This window comes from Heterodontus francisci, chromosome 22 (genome assembly GCF_036365525.1).
Source record: "Heterodontus francisci isolate sHetFra1 chromosome 22, sHetFra1.hap1, whole genome shotgun sequence".
Lineage (NCBI taxonomy): Eukaryota > Metazoa > Chordata > Chondrichthyes > Heterodontiformes > Heterodontidae > Heterodontus > Heterodontus francisci.
Genome location: NC_090392.1, coordinates 80669755 through 80693618, shown reverse-complemented (window position 1 = coordinate 80693618; position 23864 = coordinate 80669755). Strand labels below are relative to the sequence as shown.

The window sequence follows — 23864 nt, the reverse complement described above, 5'->3', positions numbered from 1 at the left end:
TAGAAAGCTGTTTCCAGTGACATTCCACAGGGCACAGTGTTGGGTCCCTTGCTGTTTGTGGTATATATGAATGATTTGGACTTAAATGTGGGAGGCATGATTGGAAAATTTGCTGATGACACAAAAATTGTCCGTGTAGTTGATAGTGAAGAGGATAGCTGTAGACTCCAGATTGATATCAATGGTTTGGTTGAATGGGCGGAAAAGTGGCAATCGGAATTCAAACCAGAGAAGTGAGAGGTAATGAATTTGGGGAGGGAAAATAATGCGAGGGAAGATATTGAGAGGGCAGAGGAAGTAAAAGACCTTGGACTGCATGTCCACAGGTCCTTGAAGGTGGCAGGACAGGTAGATAGAGTGAAGGTGGTAAATGGAAGGCTTTCCTTTATCGGCAGAGGTATAGAATACAAAAGCAGGGATGTAATGCGAGAATTATAAAATGCTGGTTAGGCCGCAGCCAGAGTATTGCGTACAGTTCTGGTCACCACATTACAGGAAGGACATAAGTGCTCTGGAGAGAGTACAGAGGACATTTATAAGAATGCTGCCTGGGCTTGAAAGTTGCAGCTATGAGGTAAGATTGGGTCGGCTAGGATTGTTTTCCTTAGACCAGAGGTGGTTAAGGGGTGACTTAATTGAGGTGCAAAAAATTATGAGGGACCTAGATAGACTAAGCAGGAAGGACCAGTTTTCCCTAGTGGAGAGGTCAATTACCAGGGGGCATAGATTTAAGGTGACTGGTAGAAGGATTAGAGGGGACATGAAGAAAGGCTTTTTCACCCAGGAGGGTGGTGGGTGTCTGGAATTCACTGCCAGGAATGATGGTCGAGGCAGAAACCCTCATTCATTTAAAAAGGTACCTGGTCATGCACCTGAAGTGCTATAACCTGCAAGGCTATGGACCTGGAAGGTGGGATTAGATTGGGCGGCTAGTTTGTTTGGCCGGCACAGGCATGACGGACTCAGCAGCCTCCTTCTGTGCTGTAATTTTTCTATGGTTCTATAGAAACATACTTGCATAAGTCGAGTAAAAAACCTCCTGAATCTCATGCAATATAAACTGCCATCCAAATCAACTCAGATGAGTGAGTTAGTCCTGTCACAGACAAATTCAGATAAGCAATGAAGATAAATCCAAAAGAAAGTAAATCACATTCACTTTGTGAGATGTAGCTCAACTGAGGACCAGCAAGGCATGCAATGGAAGTTCATACTGGCAATTCTCCACATAGTGTGTTCCAAATCTCAGCAATATGTCTGGGGAATTTTGTAAAGCAGAAAACATATGTTTCCCTTCAGGAAGTGAAGAAAGGCTCAGCAAGAATAAACTCAGACACTTGTACACTTATTTCTGACTCTTGAGCCTCAGGTTTTACAGGCTATAGCAGAAGCCTCAGCCAACCTGAAAATCAGCAAAGATGAAATGATGCCAGGCCAGTGACATCAGGCCAGTAAGAGAACTCGACTTAATCTTAACCTCTTCTCATGCTGCATTCTTGCTGTGCGAGTTGTGTGGGTGGGTTAAAATTGAGTCCTTACCATATGAACAGTGCAAGAAGGCAAATGAGAGTTCTGATGAAAGGTTACCAACCTGAAATGTTTACTCTGTTCCTCTCTCCGTAGACGATGCCTGACCTGAGTATTTCCAACATTTCGGTTTTTATTTAAAATTTTATCTCGTTTTTCAGCCTGGGAATTATGCTTCACATGTCAAACAAAATAAATCATTCAATTTGGTCCATTCAGTCCTGGACACCATTTAAAGTCTTAGCTGGCTATACAAGAGGTATTTATTTATTTAATTTATTTAAAGATACAGCACTGAAACAGGCCCTTCGGCCCACCGGGTCTGTGCCGACCATCAACTACCCATTTATACTAATCCTACACTAATCCCATATTCCTACCACATCCCCACCTGTCCCTATATTCCCCTACCACCTACCTATACTAGGGGCAATTTATAATGGCCAATTTAACTACCAACCTGCAAGTCTTTGGCTGTGGGAGGAAACCGGAGCACCAGGCGAAAACCCACGTGGTCACAGGGAGAACTTACAAACTCCGCACAGGCAGTACCCAGAATTGAACCCGGGTCGCTGGAGCTGTGAGGCTGCAGTGCTAACCACTGCGCCGCCTAAACTTGCCGGTTGCTCCAAGTGGAACCTAAAAATGCATTCAACTTTGTTTGAATAGTTCCACTGCCACCTCTGTGTTCTATTCCTCAAAGCAGTATTTAGTCATAGAGTCATACAGCTCAGAAACAGGCCCTTCAGCCCATCCTGTCTGTGCTGGCCATCAAGCACCTAACTACTACAATCCCATTTTACAGCACTTGAAACATCACTGCAAACAAGGCCACGTGCCAAGTGCTCATCTAAATACTTCTTAAATGTTGTGAGGGTTCCTGCCTCTACCATCCCTTCAGGCAGTGCATTTCAGATGCCAACCACCCGCTGAGTGAAAAAGTTTTTTCCTCAAATCCCCTCTAAATCTCCTGCTCCTTACCTTAAATCTATGCCCCCTGGTTATTGACATTTCTGCTAAGGGAAAATGTTTCTTCCTATCTAACCTAACAATGCCCCTCACCTCTCACTTCTCAGGATTAAACTTCATTTGCCACTGCTCTGCCCATCTCACCAGCCCGTCTATATCATCCTGTAACCCAAGGCTTTCTTCCTCACTATTTACGACACCACCAATTTTCGTGTCATCTGCAAACTTACTGATCATACCTCCTATATTCACGTCTAAATCATTAATGTACAATACAAACAGCAAGGGTCCCAGCACCGATCCTTGTAGTACACCACTGGTCACAGGGGTCCACTCGCAAAAACAACCCTCGACCATCACTCTCTACCGCCTGCCACTAAGCCAATTTTGGATCCTATTTGCCAAATTGCCCTGGATCCCATAGGCTCTTACCTTCTTAACCAATCTCCCATGCAAGACCTTATCAAAAGCTTACTGAAGTCCACGTAGACTACATCAACTGCTTTACCCTCATCTACACATCTAGTCACCTCCTCGAAAAATTCAATCAAGTTATATAGACATGATCTCCCCCTGACAAAGCCATGCTGACTATCCCTGATTAATCCCTGCCTCTCCAAGTGGAGATCAATCCTGTCCCTCAGAGTTTTTTTCCAATAGTTTCCCAACCACTGATGTTAGACTCATCGGCCTGTAATTACCTGGTCGATCCCCGCTACCCTTCTTGAATAATGGTACCACATTTGCTGTCCTCCAATCCTCTGGTACCTCTCCTTTGGCCGGAGAGGATTTGAAAATTTGTGTCAGAGCCCCTGCAATCTCCTCCCTTGCCTCACATAACAGCCTGGGATATATCTCATCTGGGCCTGGGGATTTATCCACTTTGAAGCCCTCTAAAACAGCTAATACTTCCTCCCTTTCAATGCTAATATGTTCAAGTATATCACAAGCCTCCTCCCTGATCTCTACACCCACATTACCCTTCTCCCTAGTGAATACAGATGAAAAGAAATCATTTAAAACCTCACCTGTGTCCTCCAGCTCCACACACACAAAGCCACTTTGGTCCCTAATGGGCCCTACTTTTTCCCTGGTTATTCTCTTGCCCTTAATATACTTATAAAGCACCTTAGGATTTTCCTTTATCTTGCCCGCCAGTCTTTTTTCATGTCCCCTCTTCACTCTCCTAATTCCTTTTTTAAGTACCCTCCTACACTTTCTACACTCCTCTAGGGCTTCCGCTGTTTTCAGGGCTTGGAATCTGCCATAAGCCTCCTTTTATTTCCTGATCCAATCCTCTATATCCCTTGATATCAAGGGTTCCCTGGACTTGTTGGTCCTACCCTTCACCTTAACGGGTACATGTTGGCTCTGAACTCTCATTATTTCCTCTTTGAATGACTCCCACTGGTCTGATGTAAACTTTCCTACAAGTAGCTGCTCTCAGTCCACTTTGGCCAGATCCTGTTTTATCATATTTTAATCGGCCTTCCCCCAATTCAGTACCTTTATTTCCGTTCCATCTTTGTCCTTTTCCATAACTACCTTAAATCTTACAGTTACGGTCACCATCCTCGAAATGCTCCCCCACTGACACTTCTAACACTTGTCCGGCTTCATTCCCTAGTATTAGGTCCAGTACGCCCCTTGTCTTGCAGGACATACTGGCTCAAAAAGCTCTCCCGTATGCATTTTAAGAATTCCACCCCCTTTAAGCCTTTTGCACTAAAACTATCCCAGTTGATATTGGGGAAGTTGAAATCCCCCATTATTACACCTCTGAGATTTGCCTGCATATCTGCTCCACTATCTCTCCCGGACTGTATGGGGGCCTGTACACTCCCAGCCAAATGATTGCCCACTTTTTGTTTTTAAATTCTACCCATATGGCCTCATTTGAAGAACCTTCTAAGATATCATCCCTCCTTACTCCAGTAATTGACTCCTTGAATAAACAGTGCAATGCCACCTCCTCTTTTACCCCCTCCCCTGTATCGCCTGTAGATTCTATACCCTGGAATATTGAGCTGCCAGTCCTGCCCTTCCTGCAACCATGTCTCTGTGATAGCAATATCAGAATCCCATGTGCTAATCAATGCCCTCAATTCATCTGTCTTACTGGAAAGACTCCTCGCAGTAAAACAGATGCAATCCAGCCTTGCATTTTTCACAGGTCTATATTTGCTCTGCCTTCCAGACTGACTTAGTTTCTCTTCTATACTTAACTGTGCATCACCCCCTACTGTACCTCAACTCTGTATCCCATCCCCCTGCCAAATTAGGTTAAACCCCACCCACCCCCCAAACAGCACTAGCAAACCTCCCAGCAAGGATGTTGGCCCCGTTCCGGTTCAGGTGCAACCCGTTCAACTTGTACAGGTCCCACCTTTGCCAGAGACAGACCCAGTGATCCAGGAAACTAAAGACCTCCCTCCTGCACCATCTCCTCAGCCATGCATTGATCTGCTCTATCCTCCTATTCCTATAATCACTAGCACATGGCACCGGGAGTAACCCAGATATCACAACCTTTGAGGTCCTGCTTTTTAAACTGCTACCTAGCTCCCTAAATCCTTGTTGCAGGACCTCATCCCTCTTTCTACCTATGTCGTTGGTACCAATATGGATCACGACCTCTGACTGTTCACCCTCCCCCTCCAGAATGTCCTGCAGCAGCTCAGTGACATCCTTGACCCTAGCACCAGGGAGGCAACATCCCATCCTGGAGTCACGTTTGCCAATGGAGTTCAGCTTATCTTGTCAAAATGTTTTTCAATCCAAGTCATGAATGCAATTCTGTTCAAATTCACTGATAAGTCACTCGTCAGGACCCTCAGTTGCAGGAGTCTTGCTGCAGAAGTTTTTAATTCAGGACAGGGAATGTATGATTACAAAAGGCGGCTGGCAACTTGTTGGATTGTTACTCCCTTCATAATTCAAATGTACATCAAGACCACGAAGATCTGAAAAGAACTAACACAATCCAGAAGCAACAATACTCCAGCTGCATTACAATGTCAACATAAAGCCCATGCACACACAAGTGAATTTAAGTGACTGGCCAAACTCTCCTCTCCCCCCCGCCCCCCAATGGTGCATCTGCCCTTACTGAGCTGGGAGAAGACGACCTGCTTTGGAAGCGTGGTATCGGACATCTGAACTTTATGACCAACCTGACGAAGTTAATGGCGGATGATCATAGCCTTGATGCTTGTGGTGCCTGCTTGTGACAGGACACTGATGTTGGTGCACCTGTCCTACCACTTGATATGTAGAATTTCCCGCAGGCAGCATTGATGAAATTACTCCAGTGCTTTGGAGGTGCCTCTTGTAAGTTGTCCATGTTTCAGCCCTGTACCGTAAAGTAGGGATCACAACCACATGGTAGACCATGAGCTTGGTTTCAGTCTTAATGTCATGATCTACAAACACTCGCTTCCTCAGGTGACCAAAGGCTGCACCAGGAGATTTCAGGTGATGCTGGATTTCTTCGTCAATGTCAGCCTTCTGTGAAAGATAACTTCCAAGATACTAGAAGCATTCCACATTTTCCAGGCACTTATCATGAATCCTAATCAATGGGGCTGGGCATGTGCATTTGGAGCTTGCCAATGGAGGACTTTGGCCTTCTGAAAGTTCACTAAGTCCCATAAGAACATAAAAACATAAGAGGAGAAGTAGGCCATTCAGCCCCTCAAGCCTGCCCTGCCATTCAATAAGATCATGGCTGATCTGTCCCAGGCCTCAACTCCTCTTTCGGGCCTGCTCTGCATAACCTTCAACTCGAGATTTCAAAAATCTATCTACCTCCTCCTTAAATACATTTAGTGACCTAGCCTCCACAACTCTGAGGTAGAGAATTCCAGAGATTCACCACCCTCAGAAGAAATTCCTTCGCATCTCTGTTTTAAATGTGTGCCCCCTTATTCTGTAACTATGTCCCCTAGTTCGAGATTCCCCCACTAGTGGAAACATCTTCGCAGCATCTACCCTGTCAAGCCCCCTCAGAATCTTATATGTTTCAATAAGATCACCTCTCATTCTTCTAAATGCCAATGAATAGAGGTCTAACCCGTTTAGCCATTCTTGATAAGACAACCCGTTCATCCCAGGAATTAGCCTACTGAACCTTTTCTGAACTGCCTCCAATGCTAGCATATCCTTCCTTAAATATGGGGACCAAAACTGTACACAGTACTCCAGGTGTGGCCTCACCAACAACCTGTACAGTTGTAAGACTTCTCTTTTTTTAAACTCTAACCCCTTAGCAATAAAGACCAACATTCCATTTGCCTTCCTAATTACTTGCTGCACCTGCATGCTAACTTTATGTTTCATGTACAAGAACACCCAGATCCCTCTGAACTGCAGTATTTTGTAGTCTTTCTCCATCTAAATAATCATCTTTTCATTCTTCCTACCAAAGTGGATTACCTCACACTTTCCCACATCGAACACCATCTTACCACTCACTTAACCCATCTATACTCCTTTGCAGATTTTGTGTCCTCATCACAACATGCCTTCTCACGTATTTTTGTATCAGCAAATTTGGATACACTACACTCTGTCCCTTCCTCTACATCTTTAATATAGATAGTAAATAGTTGAGGCCTTAGGACCGATCCTTGTGGCACCCCACTAGTTACGGCTTTCCAACCTGAAAAAGACCCATTGATCCCGACACTCTGCCTTGTGTTAGCCAATCCTCAATCCATGCCAACACATTACCCCCAATACCCTGAGCTCTTATTTTGTGCAATAACCTTTTATGTGGCACCTTATCGAATGCCTTCTGAAAATCCAAATACACTACATCTACTGGTTTCCCTTTATCCACTCTGCTTGTTATATCCTCAAAGAACTCTAATAAATTTGTCAAACATGATTTCCCTGTCATAAAACCATGTTGACTCTGTTTGATTGCATTATGTTTTTCTAAATGTACTGCTATTTCTTCCTTAATAATGGACTCTAGCATTTTCCCAATGACAGATGTTAAGCTAACCCGGTCTATAGTTCCCTGCTTTCTGTCTCCCTCCTTTCTTGAATATGGGTGTCACATTAGCAGTTTTCCAATCCGCTGGTACCCTACCGGAATCCAGTGAGTTTTGGTATCTTCTCATATGCCTCAGTAAATATCAACGATTTTCTGAAGATCCGTTTCTGACACAGCACTTACTACAGTCTCAGTGTACTGGAGTTCAATGACTGAAGTCGGGATAGTCTTAGTTTTTCATTGGAATCGCCAGAGATTAAATAGTTTACCGTCCATTCAATAAATAAGCTGCACTCCAGCAGGGAGCTCGTCTCTAGTCAGATGGAGCATGGCTGCTAGGAAGATTGCAAAAGAGTTGGAGCGATGACGCAACCTTGTTTAGCTCCTGTCTGAACCTCAAAGGGGTCTGTAATGGATCTGTTGTGCATGATCACCACTCGCATATCATGAAACAGGCAAAGGATGGTGACGAATTTTGGAGGGCATCTATTCTTCAACAGCGTCTTCCAGAGTGCCTCACAATTTAGAGTCAAAGCCCTTTGTTAAGTCAAAAAACGCTATGTAGACAGGTTGATATTGTTCGCGATATTTTTCTTGTAGTTGGCGAACTGTGAAAATCATGTCAGTATTGCCACTTGATGGCCTAAACCCACATTGAGATTTGGGGAGTAGCTCTTCAGCAAGTGTAATGTGTCGATTCAGAAGGGCTCTTCTAATGATCTTTCCTGCAGTGGAGAGCAGGGAGATACCTCTGTAATTTCCACAGTTGGTTTTGTCCCCTTTCTTGAAGATTGTCACAATCATAACATCCTGGTGATCATTCGGGGCCTCCTCTTCATTCCAGATCTGTAGGATGAGGGCATGGAGCTGTAATGTTAGCTCCTCTCCTCCATGCTTAAAGATTTCAATGGGGATTTGATCACTTCTTGCCACTTTGTTCTTCTTCATGTGATGGCTTTCATCACCTCCATAGGCATTGGTGGAGTTCCAAGCTCGTCTCTAACTGGATGTCGTGGATTACACGGTCAACATAAAGCCCATGCACACTGAAATGAATGTATATGACTGACCAAACACCTACCCCTCCTGAATCCAAGTTTGGATCCAGCCCAAATAGAGATGATGCACTCCTCTTGCATAAACCATCGCAGGCAAGGGATGAATCTACCTCAGAGACAACAGACGTCTCTTCTTTCAGACATAAAATGGAGTATCCCAGCATCATAGTATTGGTCCTTTCACCTAAAAAAGGCATGCAGCTTATACACACCCAAAATGTGTGATTTGCCTTAACAAATCTGACTCCTTTAAAACTAAACTCAGGTTAACACAGCAGGCCAGAGGGCAATCATTGCAGAGATAAGGATTTTTTTTTTCAGCTTTCTTGCCTGTAGTTTTTTAGTTTTTAGTTTTAGAGATACAGCACTGAAACAGGCCCTTCGGCCCACCGAGTCTGTGCCGACCATCAACCACCCATTTATACTAATCCTACACTAATTCCATATTCCTACCACATCCCCACCTGTCCCTATATTTCCCTACCACCTACCTATACTAGGGGCAATTTATAATGGCCAATTAACCTATCAACCAGCAAGTCTTTAGCACATGGGAGGAAACCGCAGCACCCGGAGGAAACCCACGCAGACACAGGGAGAACTTGCAAACTCCACACAGGCAGTACCCAGAATTGAACCCGGGTCACTGGAGCTGTGAGGCTGCGGTGCTAACCACTGCGCCACTGTGCCACTGTTTCTTGGCTGAACAGAAATAGCACTCAAAAACTTTGCAGACTACTCTTAGTGTCATCAGATGCAGCAACAGGAGACCATTAGAAGATGCCAAATAGAGAAACAATGCTAACGAGACTTGACGCATGCAACTGCAAGTTGGAGTGTACAGGCGAGATGTTACGGTTTGGCACAAGCCTGACAAGAGAAAGAGGTAAATAAAAGCAAAATACTGCAGATGCTGGAAATCTGAAATAAAAACAAGAAACGCTGGAAATACTCAGTAGGGCTGGCAACATTTATGGAGACAGAAGCAGAGTTAACGTTTCAGGTCAGTGACCCTTCTTCAGAAACAGAGGATTTGACTGAACAGAACTAAGAAATTTTAGGCCTGGGGATAACCAAATAAATTCAGCTTAATGATAGCAAACCAGACATTCTCTTCAGTTTGCTAGCTCTCACACACATCATTCCAGTTCTATCAACCTCCCTGCTATCCCTTCCAACAAAGTCAGGAGATGGCGAACTTTGGAAAATTGCTGCACTCTAAGCTGAAATTCCTTCATGTTCATTTTGTTATTAAGACTGCTTTCTCTTATTTTCAAATCATCTCTCTGCATCCCTATCTCTCCCTTAATTCACATCTGCACCAGTAAGATGCAATTTCTTTAATGCTCTTCCAGCTACTCTACACTTGCCACAAATGACAACTCATTCAGAATGCTGCAGTCTGCATCCTTACCCATACAAGTTTTGCACTCTCATCGCTCTTGCCCAGTTTCACAGGTTATAATATGAATATACGAACTAGGAGCAGGGGTAGGCCACTCGACCCCTCGAGTCTGCTCCACCATTTAATAAGTTCATGGCTGAACTGATTACTCCACATTTCCACCTACCCCCGATAACCTTCCACCCCTTGCTTATCAAGAATCTATCTACCTCTGCCTTAAAAATATTCAAAGATTCTGCTTCCACTGCCTTTTGAGGAAAAGAATTCCAAAGACTCACGACCCTCAGAGAAAAAATTTCTCCTCATCTGTCTTAAATGGGTGACCCCTTATTTTTAAACAGTGACCCCTAGTTTGAGATTCTTCCACAAGGGGAAACATACTTTCCACATCCACCCTGTCAACACCCCTCAGGATCTTATATGTTTCAATCAAGTTCCCCAAGCCTCAGCAAGACTTCCTTCTCCTTACTTTCAAATGCCTCCCTGGACTCACCCCAGTCGACCTCAGAAATCCCCTCCAGCGACATGCTTTGCAATAACCCTCCAGTCATCAAATGCTGTGTTAGTCCTTTTTACCTCACACCCTCTGATCACATTGGTGGCTGCACTTTCAGCCACTATACCCCTACCCTCTGGAGTTTGCACTTCACATCTTTTTTGGAGATCAACTTAGCTCAATTGGTAGCACAGCTGCTAGATCAGAAGTTTCTGGTTTCAAGCTTCACTTCAGGATTGAGTACAAACAGTGCAGTACTGATGCAGTGTCAGAGGTACCATCAAATTGAGAGTAATGCCTGGGGGATGCTTAAGATTAGGTAGAGTCCACTTAGCAACTTGATGTCACTTCATTCCCACCCGGTACCATTTTACCTTCTCCAAGGCTCCCTGTTTTTAAGTGTTAAAGGATTCAGATCTACTTTTTCCGAAATAAGTAAATGGTGACTTATTCATGTAGGATTGGGCAAGGCATCTTCCTCTGATAGACCCAGGACAAAGTAGTTATAGTACGTTTTTTAACTTTAAGGTTTTAGGAACCAACAAGTTTGTCACTTGAAGTTCTAAGGGAGGAGGATGTATCTCCAATTTTTTTTAATGTATTCATGGGATTCGAGCATCACTGGCAGGGCCAGCAATCATTGCTCATTCCTAATTGCCCTTGAGCAGATGGTGGTGAGCTGCCTTCTTGAGTTGCTACAGTCTATGTGGTGCAGGTATGCCCATAGTGGTGTTAGGTAGGATGTTCCAGGATCTTGACCCAGTCACAGTGAAGGAATGGATGGCGTGTAACTTGAAGGGGAACTTGCAGGTGGTGGCATTCCCATACATCTGCTGTCCTTGTCCTTATAGTGGGTAGAGGTCTCGGGTTTGCAAGGTGCTCTGAAAAGAGCCTTGGGAGTTGCTGCAGTACATCTTGTAGATGTTACACAACTGTTACAGCCTTTAACATTAATATACTAATGAAAATACTCTGGTTGAAATAGAAGTCACTAAGCTCCGCATTTGCGAGGACAATGGGTCTCAAATGTTCAGAACAGGTGTCTTGAGCATAGCAGACACGAAAAGTAATAAAAAGTGCACTGCTCTCCGAAACTGAAGCAGCAAAATAGAAAATGCCTGCAGAAGATCACAAGGATGGCATTACATCTAGTACCTTCAGCCCAGGTTCTTTGTTCCATGAGTTCATCAAAGTGACACTGTGTCCAATGTGAAACAAGACGCTGGACAGTTGAGGCAGAGAGTAGATTTTTGAAGTTTAAGGGAAACAATTATCCCCATTCCTTACTATCACAGTCAGTCCTTGATGGCACCACTAATTAGAATAAAAACTTCCCTTTTTCAGCATTGCCCTAGTTCATTCTAATAAATGTACAATAAAAACAGAAAGTACTGGAAATACTCAGCAGGTCTGGCAGCATCCTTGGAGAGAAACAGAGTTGACGTTTCAAGTCGGATATGACTCTTCTTCAGAACCAGTAAATGTACAATTGGCAACATTTTTGCCTCTGTCAGAAGGTTATTGGTCCAGGCTCTACTCCGGGACTTGCACACACAATTTAGGCTGAAACTTCAATGAAGCATTCAGGGAATGCTGTATTGTTTGAAGTGTGATCTTTTGGATGAGAATGAAACCAAGATCCTGTCTGTTCAGATGGACTCAAGATTCGTAGCACTATTTAAAGGAACAAAGGGGAGCTCCCTTGATGTCCTGCCCCAAATTTATCCCCTAATCAACACCACCAAAAAGACAAACTGGTCATTTATCTCATCTGCTTTTTGTGCAACCTTGCAGTGTGCAAACTGGCTGCCATGTTTACCTGTACAATAACAGTAACTACATTTCAAAAGTAATTAATGTGACTGGCCAAATGGAAACATATTAATTTCATCACATGGAACACTACTTGAACTTTTTACTGGACATTGAACATAACTTGTTTAAAAAGGACCACAGAGCTGAACAGCTAAAACATGGCTGCACATTTGCATTCTGAGAGACAGTTGGAGAGAGAGACAATGGAAGTGCTCACTGATTCAATTAACATTATTAGTCTGGGCAACAGTGATGATCCACATCTTATCTGTGTAACAGCCAGCACTCCCATGCCCCCTTACCGAATATGTCTAGCAAGCTTTGCAAAATCAACAATCCTCCCCAGAAGATGCTGTTTCAAACAAAGAGCTGGTCACATGACTTACCTGTTTGACTTGTGCCTCACAGGAAGGTTAAGGGCAGACTGAAACTGAACTTCAAGAAGTAAGCACCTCTCTCTCTCTCAAGCAAAGACCCTGGGACCCATGGAAGCAACTTAAGCCTCAAGACAGAGGGCCTCTTCAGCCTTCTGGTACTAGAGAAATTAGTTTGAAAGTATGCACTGGGCCCCAGCGAGAACTACAAGACTTCAACTCCAATCAAGGACTTTACAGCAAAACTAAAGACAGTAACTGAATTTCATTTACTACTCCAACCCCCCTCCCACCCCTTTATTCTTTCTCCCCCTCTGTATCTCTTTGTGTGTGTTTCTCTCCTATGCATGCTAGCATAGTAGTCACGTATTTTAGTAATTTTAACTGAGTTAGAGTAATAAGGTTAATAAACTTGCACCTTTCTTGTTTAAACCCAAGAAAGCCTGTCTGATTGGTTCATTTACAATTACAATTAGAAAGCAGTGAGCAAGGACTCACTGAGGGGTTAAGCTAAAAACACTGCATTTTAAAAGTTAAACCCTGTTATGGCCAAACCAGGAAAGGGGCAAGAGGGGAGCCTGAGACCCTTCCTCACCCTGTCGTAACACATTGTTCATGAAGCACATTTAACGTCGACGACTTGGAAGTCACATTACAAATTAAAGTTCATTCTTTAACCACTGAGACAAGCAGGCACACATTTCAGAGAAATCATAATTCCGTAATCAACTTTTTCCACAGGGAAGAATCCATCCACAAAATGGAGCTGGGGTTCAGACTACTGTGAGCAGGTCAGTGTGAAGCAGAAGCTCTGAGCTTGTGCAATAATCCATTTAAGTGAGTCCCAGAGGAACTGACTTATCCAACGTATGGAGTGAAGCAACTAACAGAGCAGTTAAGTATTCAGCCAGGACCCTCTTTAACCTTCTTTGTTCTGTGGCTTAGACTCTATGTGAGCCCCTTTACTGCTTTTAAAAAAAAAATTAACAATTTAGGGAAAGTTCTGGCTCTCGAAAGGCTATATTTGAAACAAATTTTGGTGATAGTGATGTTTAAAAAGGGAGCAAAGGATAAACCGAATAATTACAGGCCAGTCAGTCTAACCTCAGTAGTGGGCAAATCATTGGAATCCATTCTGAGACACAGAATAAACTATCACTTAGAAAGGCACAGGTTAATCAAGGATAGTCAGCATGGATTTGTTACGGGAAGATCTTGTTTTACCAACTTGATTGAAATTTTTGAAGTAGTAACAAGGAAGATTGATGAGGGTCATGCAGTTGATGTGGTCAACATGGATTTCAGCAAGGCTTTTGACAAGGTCCCACATGGCAGACTGGTTAAAAATATAAAATCCCACAAGATCCAGAGAAATGCAACAAGGTGGATACAAAATTGGCTCAGGCAGGAAACAAAAGGGTAATTGTTGACGGCTCTTTTAGCGACTGGAGGGCTGTTTCCAGTGGCATCCCGCAGGGCTCAGTACTGGGTCCCCCTGCTTTTTGTGGTGTATATTAACGATTTGGGAGTAAATGTAAGGGGCATGATCAAGAAGTGTGCAGACGACAAGACTGGCCATGTGGAAGATAGCGAGGAGGATAGCTGTAGACTGCAGGAAGATATTGATAGTCTGGTCAGATGGCAGAAAAGTGGCAAATGGAATTCAACCCGGAGAAGTGTGAGGTGATGCATTTGGGGAGGTCAAACAAGGCAAAGGAATACACAATTAATGGGAAAATACAGAGAAGTGTAGAGGAAGTGAGGGACCTTGGAGTGAATATCCACAGATCCCTGAAGGTAGGACAGGTCAATAAGGTGGTTAAGAAGGTATATGGAATCCTTTCCTTTATTAGCCGAGGCATAGGACACAAGAGCAGGGAGGTTATGCTGGATCTGTATAACTCATTGGTTAAGCCACAACTTGAGTAATGTGTGCAGTTCTGGTCACCTCATTACAGAAAGGATGTAATTGCACTAGAGAGGATACAGAGGAGATTTACGAGGATATTGTCAGGACTGGAAAAATGCAGCTATGAGGAAAGATTGCATTGGCTGGGGTTGTTCTCCTTGGCTGAGGGGAGATCTGATTGAAATGTACAACATTTTGAGGGGCCTGGATAGAGTGGAGGTGAAGGGTCTATTCACCTTAGCAGAGAGGTCAGTGATGAGGGGACATAGATTTAAAGTGATTGGTAGAAAAATTAGAGGGGAGATGAGGAAAAACTTTTTCACCCAGAGGGTGGTAATGGTCTGGAACTCACTGCCTGAAAGTGTAGTTGAGCTCAAGACTCTCAACTCATTCAAAAGCAGTCTGGATATGCATCTTAAGTGCCGTCAGCTGCAGGGCTACGAACCAAATGCTGGAAGGTGTGATTGGAATAGCTGGATCGTCAACACAAGACAAAGCCTTTCTAGATTTTAATTTGAATTTAGACTTCTAAAGCAATATAATGTTGCCTTCAAAGCAGCTGACTACCAACATTACAGTCTGAGCCCAGAAACAGCTTTGCCACAATACAAACACCTAAGGTTAGGATTGTCCACACTTCTCAACTAATCATTCTTCTCAGAGGCCACTAAATTATTTATCCAAATGTAGTGTTGGCCGGGTCCATAGACTTTGCTGTGTCCAGTGCACTCAGCCATTTCGTAATTTCAAATGGAGAACCCAACTGGCTGGACACAGGCATCTGACGTGGTGAGGACCTAGGGAAGAGATCAAGCAGGTTAGTCCACTCAACACTTTTGGCTGAAGATGCTTGTTTTTTGCACTTATGCTTGCCTCCACTATGATTGAGAATGGGAAACTCATGAAGTCACTTTCTCCTATTTAACCAAATATCTTCCCCTGCCCCTTCAGCATTCCAAAAGGACAGTTTCCTCCAGACACAGTGGTCCACTCTTCCATCACTTCCAACCTCTGTTGCCCTTCCCCTGGCACCATCCCATGCAAGTACAAGAGATGCAATATCTGCCCTTTCACCTCCTCCCTTCCCAGGGCCCCAAATACTCCTTACAGCTGAACCAGCAATTTACTTGCCCTTGCTCTGCTTAGCTGCTTGAATACCATCAGCTGACAATTATTTCTCACGGGTTAGTCCCTTAACTAAGTAGAGATTTTTTGCACATCATAGTTAAAATTTGTCCCATCTGATTTCTAGACCAAAACAACCTAAAAGCAGTGCAGTAGAAAAAAAGTGTAAACTACTGTATACATTATGTATATGTAGCAAGTTCATACAGCATCCACCTGGTTTATTATGCTACTTGCAGCAGCTACATAACCTGCTTTACAGAATGCATCTTAAGTGAAGGAACCATAATGGGTTAATGTTACTGTCCTAGTAGCGCAGGCTAACAAGTGCTAGCACTCAGCTGCAGTTTGAGGAAGCGCTGGTAACTTCAGACTGCGAACCACCCACGAGGAAGCAATTTTAACTATACAAGACAGAACTTCCCAGAAGCATTCAAAGGCCATGTCAGATGAAATTGTCTTCACTGATGATTAAACTTTTTTTTTTAAACACTTGCTGGTACTGTAGTTTGTTGCAGTGTGCTAAAAAGCTATTTCACTCTAGCCTTTTTTTCCCCATTTAGAATTTTTAAAAGTTGGAGATGGAAATATTGCAGGTTATAAATGAGGAAGGTCCAAAGAAGGAAGTACAACCACAAAATGTACAGCATTATTAATCCAAACAGGCATGACCTTTAGTCTTGTCCTGTACAGTGTATACTTTACAAGATCTTGCTGGTGTGGTGTATCCCAAAACTGAGACTTTATGGAAGACCTATAGCTATAAAATAAGTGGAATTTTACAGTAAATCTTGCAAATGACTTTACTGGGGAGACATTTCAAGAAGTCTTTTTTATCACCATGATAACACCTGAACATATTTCAGGATTCTTGCAGATGAAAGGAGGGACAGCCGAGTGAGCAGTGATCTCCACTGATAGATTTGGGCAGTAGCAGAAGTGTATACCACCAAAATCTGTAACCTCATGGCCGAGAACATCTAGTTGGGAGATAACTCTGGTTCAATGGGAGAAAGGTGTGAAACAGGCTTGTGTCATAGCCCCCACTCTATTTGGCATCTTCTTCTCCTACATGATCCTGACCTTTGCCTTCCCTGCAGATATGGAAGGACACTACTTGCACACTAGTTCAGATGGCAAGCTCTGCAATCCATCAGGCTGAAAGTGAAAACAAAAACACATCGTGTCCTGATCAAAGAACACCTCGACGCTGACGATGCCATGCGACGCTCGTACAGAAAATTAAGCTACAAAGACTCATGGACTGTCTCTCCCATGCCTGTAACTTGTTCTCCTTGACAAGCATCAAGAAAACCATGGTCATGGGACAAGGCATTGCATCTCTGCCCCTGATCATACTAAATAACACATCCCACTGGAAGTGGTTAGCAAATTGTTACCTTGGGTCCACGGTGACAGACAATCTGCCGCTTGATACAGAGCTCAATACACGCAAAGGGAAAGCCGCTACCACCTTTGGCCGACTCGCGAAAGGTGCATGGGATAACACCAAGCTGATCCTTAAGACCAAGCTCATGGTTTATAAGGCCTGTGTTCTGAGCACCTTGCTGTATTAGCTGTGAAACTTGGGCGACTTACAGCTACCAGGAAAAGCAGCTCAATAATTTCCATCTTCGCTGTCTGCAGTACATTATGGGTATATCCTGGCAGGACAAAATCACAAATGAAGCAGTCCTCTCACAGGCAGAGCTCCCAAGTGCATTGGCACTACTCAAACAGAGGCGGCTTTGGTGGATCAGATACATCCGCAGGATGGAAGACGGTCGAATACCCAAAGACCTTCTGTATATTGAGTTAGCTGGGGCCAGGCGACCAGTGGGACGCCCAAAGCTCTGCTTCAAGGATGCTTGCAAGTATGACATGAAGGTCCTAAATGTCAAATATTGCACCTGGGAGTCAGAAGCTGGCGAAAGAGGGAAATGGCAATACATCCTGTGGAATGGCATGATGACCAGTGGCTACAGGAGCTTGGTGCCAACACCAAAAACAACTCTCAGCATCACTTGGCAGCTTCACATGCAGCACATGTGGCAGAACCTGCCTCTCAAGGATTGGCTTTCACAGCCAAAGTAATACCAAGAGAAGACACCCCACTTAAATGGATTATCTGCTGCGTGTCCATCATCATTCGTAGATGGAGCATGCCAACCAACCAGCAGGGTGTACCAGGAGGAGCACCAGGCATACCTTACAATGAGGCACCAAGCTAATGAAGCTACGACACAAGCTAACTGCATACTAAACACCAAAAACAGCAACAGTTAAGCAGTCCCACAACCAACAGATCAGAATAAAACTCTGTTGCCCTACCATATCAGGTCAGGAGGCATCAATGGAGAGAGAAAGAGCGTTTAGGATTCAGGTCGATGACCATTCATCAGACATGGATGTTTGAGATCAACAGATTTTACGCCAGCACAGAGCCAAGGAAAGCGTCTGAGGGATGGGGCAGGTTAGTGGGGAAGTGGGAGTGGGGGTGAAATGAGGGAAGGAAAGAACAAAAATGCAAGGGCTGTGATAGGGTGGAGGACAAGAGTGATTTAAATGACAAGGGAAGATGGTGCAAGGCAAAAGGGGATGGTAATGAGACAAGCAAAGAAACAAAAAGGTAAGTGCAGAGATGGTGTAAGTTGTTACAGCAGAATTAAAGAGAGGGAAGTATGAAAAATCTTCCAGCATGGACTCAACGGGCCCAATAGCCTCCTTCTGTGCCATAAATGACTCTAGAAGGCTCCAAGGGCCTGCAAATGTGGTGGAGAAAGGTGGGAGACCCCAGGGTTGGGGACTACTCTACCAGCTGTGTACTGATAGGAGATCCCCACCCCAAGCACCAACCCACACATCCTCTACTCCCTGTGGCTCTGGTGCAGCTATCCTCCATAACCAGCATCTGATGTCCAAGAACATGGAATCTGTGGTTAACATTTAAATTTGTTAAATTCAATGTTAAGGCCAGAAGGCTGTAAAGTGCCTAATAGAAAGATGAGGTGCTATTTCTTGCGTTGGTGTTGAGCTTCCTTAGAACTGTGCAGGAGGCCAAAGCCAGAGGGGTGGGAGGGATGATAAATTAAAGTGGCAAGCAATTAGAATCTCAAGGTCACACTTGCAGACTGAATGGAATTTTTCAGCAAAGCAAATCACCCAATCTGTGTCTGTTCTCCCCAATGTAGAGTGGACCACACAGTGATCAGCGAATACAGTATATTAAATTGCAAATTTTTGCGTGTTGAGGATGCAAAGGGCTGAAACTATAAACTTTCATTTGTGTATTACCTGCAACTTAAAGAAACGTCTCAAAGTGCCACACTATTAGACATAAACGAAAATGTAAACCAAACTAGAAAGAAAGGAGGAGTGGCTGATCTTAGTTCAAGGGATGAGTTTTGAGGAGATTTCCTTTTTTAAAGAGAAATTTAGGGAGTCAGTTCCAATGAATTGGACCAAGGCAGCATAAAGCTGTCAGCAATGATGAAACAAATCGAAGGCAGGGATGGGGCGGGGAAAGGAGATCAGAATTAGAGGAACTGAGTACTTGAGAGGCAATGCAGGATTGGAGGAGACTGCAGAAATACTGCAGGACAAGACTTGAAGGATTTACAGATGAGTACAAGGATTAGAATTTTAAAAAATATATAGTTACTTATTCTTCTTCTTTGGCCTCCTTGTCTCGAGAGACAATGGGTAAGCGCCTGGAGGTGGTCAGTGGTTTGTGAAGCAGCGCCTGGAGTGGCTAGAAAGGCCAATTCTAGAGTGACAGACTCTTCCACAGATGCTGCAGATAAAATTGGTTGTCGGGGCTGTTACACAGTTGGCTCTCCCCTTGCGCTTTGTCTTTTTTCCTGCCAACTGCTAAGTCTCTTTGACTCGCCACACTTTAGCCCCGCCTTTATGACTGCCCGCCAGCTCTGGCGATCGCTGGCACTGACTCCCACGACTTGTGATCAATGTCACAGGACTTCATGTCACGTTTGCAGACGTCTTTAAAGCGGAGACATGGACGGCCGGTGAGTCTGAAACCAGTGACGATCTCGCTGTTCAGTGTGTCCTTGGGGATCCCGCCATCTTCCATGCAGCTCACATGGCCAAGCCATCTCAAGCGCCACTGGCTCAGTAGGGTGTATATGCTGGGCACATTGGCTGCCTCGAGGACTTCTGTGTTGGAGATACGGCCCTGCCACCTAATGCCAAAGATTCTCCAGAGGCAGCGAAGATGGAATGAATTGAGACGTCGCTCTTGGCTGACATACGTTGTCCAGGCCTCGCTGCCGTAGAGCAAGGTACTGAGGACACAGGCTTGATACACTCAGACTTTTGTGTTGTGTCAGTGTGCCATTTTCCCACACCCTCTTGGCCAGTCTGGACATAGCAGTGGAAGCCTTTCCCATGCGCTTGATTTCTGCATCGAGAGACAGGTTACTGGTGATAGTTGAGCCTAGGTAGTTGAACTCTTGAACCACTTGCAGAGCGTGGTCGCCAATATTGATGAATGGAGCATTTCTGACGTCCTGTCCCATGATGTTCGTTTTCTTGAGGCTGATGGTTAGGCCAAATTCGTTGCAGGCAGCTGCAATCCTGTCGATGAGTCTCTGCAGACACTCTTCAGTGTGAGATTTTAATGCAGCATCGTCAGCAAAGAGGAGTTCCCTGATGACGACTTTCCGTACTTTGGTCTTCTCTTAGACGGGCAAGGTTGAACAACCTGCCACCAGATCTTGTGTGGAGGAAAATTCCTTCTTCTGAAGACTTGAACACATGTGAGAGCAGCAGGGAGAAGATCTCAAACAGTGTTGGTGCGAGAACACAGCCCTGTTTCACGCCACTCAGGATAGGAAAGGGGTCTGATGAGGCGCCGCTATGCTGAATTGTGTCTTTCATATTGTCATGGAATGAGGTGATGATACTTAGCAGCTTTGGTGGACATCCTATCTTTTCCAGTAGTCTGAAGAGACCACATCTGCTGACGAGGTCAAAGGCTTTGGAGAGATCAATGAAAGCAACGTAGAGGGGCATCTATTGTTCACGGCATTTCTCCTGTAGCTGGCAAAGGGAGAACAGCATGTCAATGGTGGATCTCTCTGCTCGAAAGCCACAATGTGCCTCAGAGTAGACGTGCTCAGCCAGCTTCTGGAGCCTGTTTGAAGCGACTCGAGCGAAGACTTTCCCCACTATGCTGAGCAGGGAGAGTCCACAGTAGTTGTTGCAGTCACCCTTGTTCTTTTCGAGGGTGATGATATTGGCATCGCGCATGTCCTGTGGTACTGCTCCCTCGTCCCAGCACAGGAAAAGCAGCTCGTACAGTGCTGTAAGTATAGCAGGCTTGGCACTCTTTATTATTTCAGGGGTAATGCCGTCCTTCCCAGGGGCTTTTCCACTGGCTAGAGAATCAATGGCATCACTGAGTTCCGATTTTGTTGGCTGTACGTCCAGCTCGTCCATGACTGGCAGAGACTGGGCTGCATTGAGGGCGGTCTCAGTGACATTTTCCCTGGAGTACAGTTTGAGGTAGTGCTCCACCCAGCGGTCCATTTGCTTGCGTTGGTCAGTGATCGTGTCCCCTGATTTAGATTTGAGGGGGGGGCGATCTTCTTGATGGTTGGCCCAAAAGCTCTCTTCATGCCATCACACATTCCTCTGATGTTTCCGGTGTCAGAGGCCAGCTGAATATGACTGCATAGGTGTTGCCAGTGGTCATTTGCGCGGCGCATGACTGTTCTTTGTGCAGCGCTTCTGGCTGCTTTAAGTCCTATGGATGTTAACACGCTGGGGGCTTTCTTGTAGTTCAGCAGTGCAATGCGCTTAGCGGCTATGACAGGTTCCAGCTCTTCAAAGTGAGATTGAAACCAGTCTACATTCCGCTTCACACGTTTGCCATAGATGGTCACTGCTGAGTCATAGATGGAGTCTCTGATGTGGGCCCACTTGGACTCTGCATCCCCTGTTGGAGTGTTTTGATGGGCTTTTTCAAGTGAACTTAGAAACCTATGTAACAGCAGTGGATGAGAGATTCTGCTAGTGCTGATGCATGGGCGGCCCTTCTGCTTGGAGTGATGCAGCTTCTTTGGTTTGAGTCTAACCTTGCTGCACACCAGGGAGTGGTCAGTGTCGCAGTCCGCACTATGGAAGCTGCGTGTGATTTGAACGCTGTTTAAAGAGGCTCGCCTTGTGACGATGAGGTCCAGCTGGTGCCAACGATGTGATCTGGGTGCCTCCAAGAAACCTGGTGACAGGGTTTAGTGTGAAAGAACGAGTTGGTGATGCAGAAGTTATGATAGGTGCACAACTCAAGCAGTCTCTGTCCATTCTCATTCATCCATCCAATGCCATAGCACCCAAGGCAGGAGGACCATGAGTCATGGTAGGCCCCAACCCTGGCATTAAAGTCCCCCATCAGGAACAGATGTTCGGTATTGGGGATGCTACTAACGATATTATGGAGTTCCCCGTAGAACTGGTCTTTAGCTTCAGGTGGGGAGCAGAGTGTTGGAGCATAGATGCTGAGTAGGTGTACTGGACCAGAGGCGGTGAACAGTCGGATGGACAGTATGCGTTCGAGCCATTTGAGGGTGGCTCTATCATGCTGAGCAAAGAGTTTCTGATGGCGAAGCCCACTCCATGCTGTCTTGGCTTTTCTGGATCCCTACCCTGCCAGAAGAATGAGTAGTCTTGCTCTCTTAGAGATCCGCTCGCAGGGAGGTGTGTCTCCTGAAGAGCTGCAATGTCCACATTGAGTCTGTTGAGCTCGTTGTTAACGATGGCGGTCTTCCGAGAATCGTTGATTTGTGTAAGGTCTTCTGACAGGCCAGGACACACAGTTCTGACGTTCCAGCTTGCAAAACGAAGGGCTGGTACCTTCTTTCCTTTTTATGTCGTGCTGTTTGGTGCGGTGATTACAGTCCACTTGTTGGGCAATGAGCCTGAGCTCCAAGCACCCATTGAAGCAGGTGGACTGTGGCGGGACAGAACCTTACTGATCGGGGGCTGCCCGGTTTGAGGCGGGCGGTAGCTGTCCAGTGGGATGCGATGACCTCTCCCACCGACAAAGGCAACCCGTGGCGCCCAATCTCTATGCCAATTGAGCTGGACTTATAACCCATAACTGTTGCTTTCCATGTTGTTTTGGTCGCTGTGAGGCGACTATGGAGTGACCTCTCCATGGCGCATGCCTGGGCGGATGTATGGAGGTTGTGAGTTGCCCAAGCGTCAAAACCCCCCCTCGGCCTTTCTGGTGGGGTCCAAAGGAATGCAGAGCGCGACGTTTGGCACCAGTATGGCTGCAGGAACTGCCGGAAACATGCCAAAAATGACACATGACCACCTTCGGGGCCCCTGCTCAGGGGTATGTGGATGCCGGTGGGGGGGGGGGGGGGTGGGGGGGGGAGAAGGGGGTGCGAGGGGAGGGGGGTAAGGGGGCTGCGAGAGGAAGGGGGTGCGAGGGGGTGGGGGGATTCCCAGCACAACAACTCAACTGGATTTCATGGGTACTGAAAATGGGAGGTCGATACCTGTTTTTAATGGTTTGTAAACGCCTGAAAGATGAAGGAGCGAGGACGCTGCTCCCGAGCCGGCGGGAAACTCAGTTGTCCGTCCAGAGCGTCGAACATGAAGGGCGGCACGGTCATTTCGGGCTCCAGGGAGGAGGCCGCTCCTCGGATTCCCAAAAGCATGAGGAAAGCTTCGAGTGCGGCGCCGCTGCTCAGTTCCCCCGTCACCGACGCCTTAAACATCTGTATTTCTTTCCTTTTTATTTTTAAAAGGGGGTGAGGGATATCAGTACTGAAAATCAGACCATTTTCCATTTCTGGAACCCAGCGTTAGCATCATACAGCTCAGGTTAGTTACAGAACAGTTTAGATGCAGAGTAGAATTCCCCTCAACACTACCACAGCCTGAACACAACTTTGAATATATCCTGCTACACCCGAGAGAGATTTCAACTCCCACAGTAATAATTCCAATGGGTTGAGTGAATATATGAATTCCCGGCAGTTTCATGCTGTGGACTAACACCTTGAACTGCGTTGAAAGTGCTCCCATCATCATTTTACTTGGAATCCTTGCAATTGAGGGGAAGGTGAAAATTTGAGTTCTATTACATTGAGCTGGATCTTAGCAAAGTCTCAGAGGCAAAAGCGCAATATTCCACCCCACTGCAGAAGCCAATCTTCT

At 45.3% G+C, this 23864-nt stretch overlaps 1 protein-coding gene across 2 annotated transcripts in view; it reads right to left on the bottom strand.

Moving 5' to 3' along the window:
* Positions 1-23864, bottom strand: part of cbl (Cbl proto-oncogene, E3 ubiquitin protein ligase) — a 281338-nt gene that overhangs the window by 197751 nt on the left and 59723 nt on the right. The gene's annotated exons all lie outside the window — the stretch shown is intronic.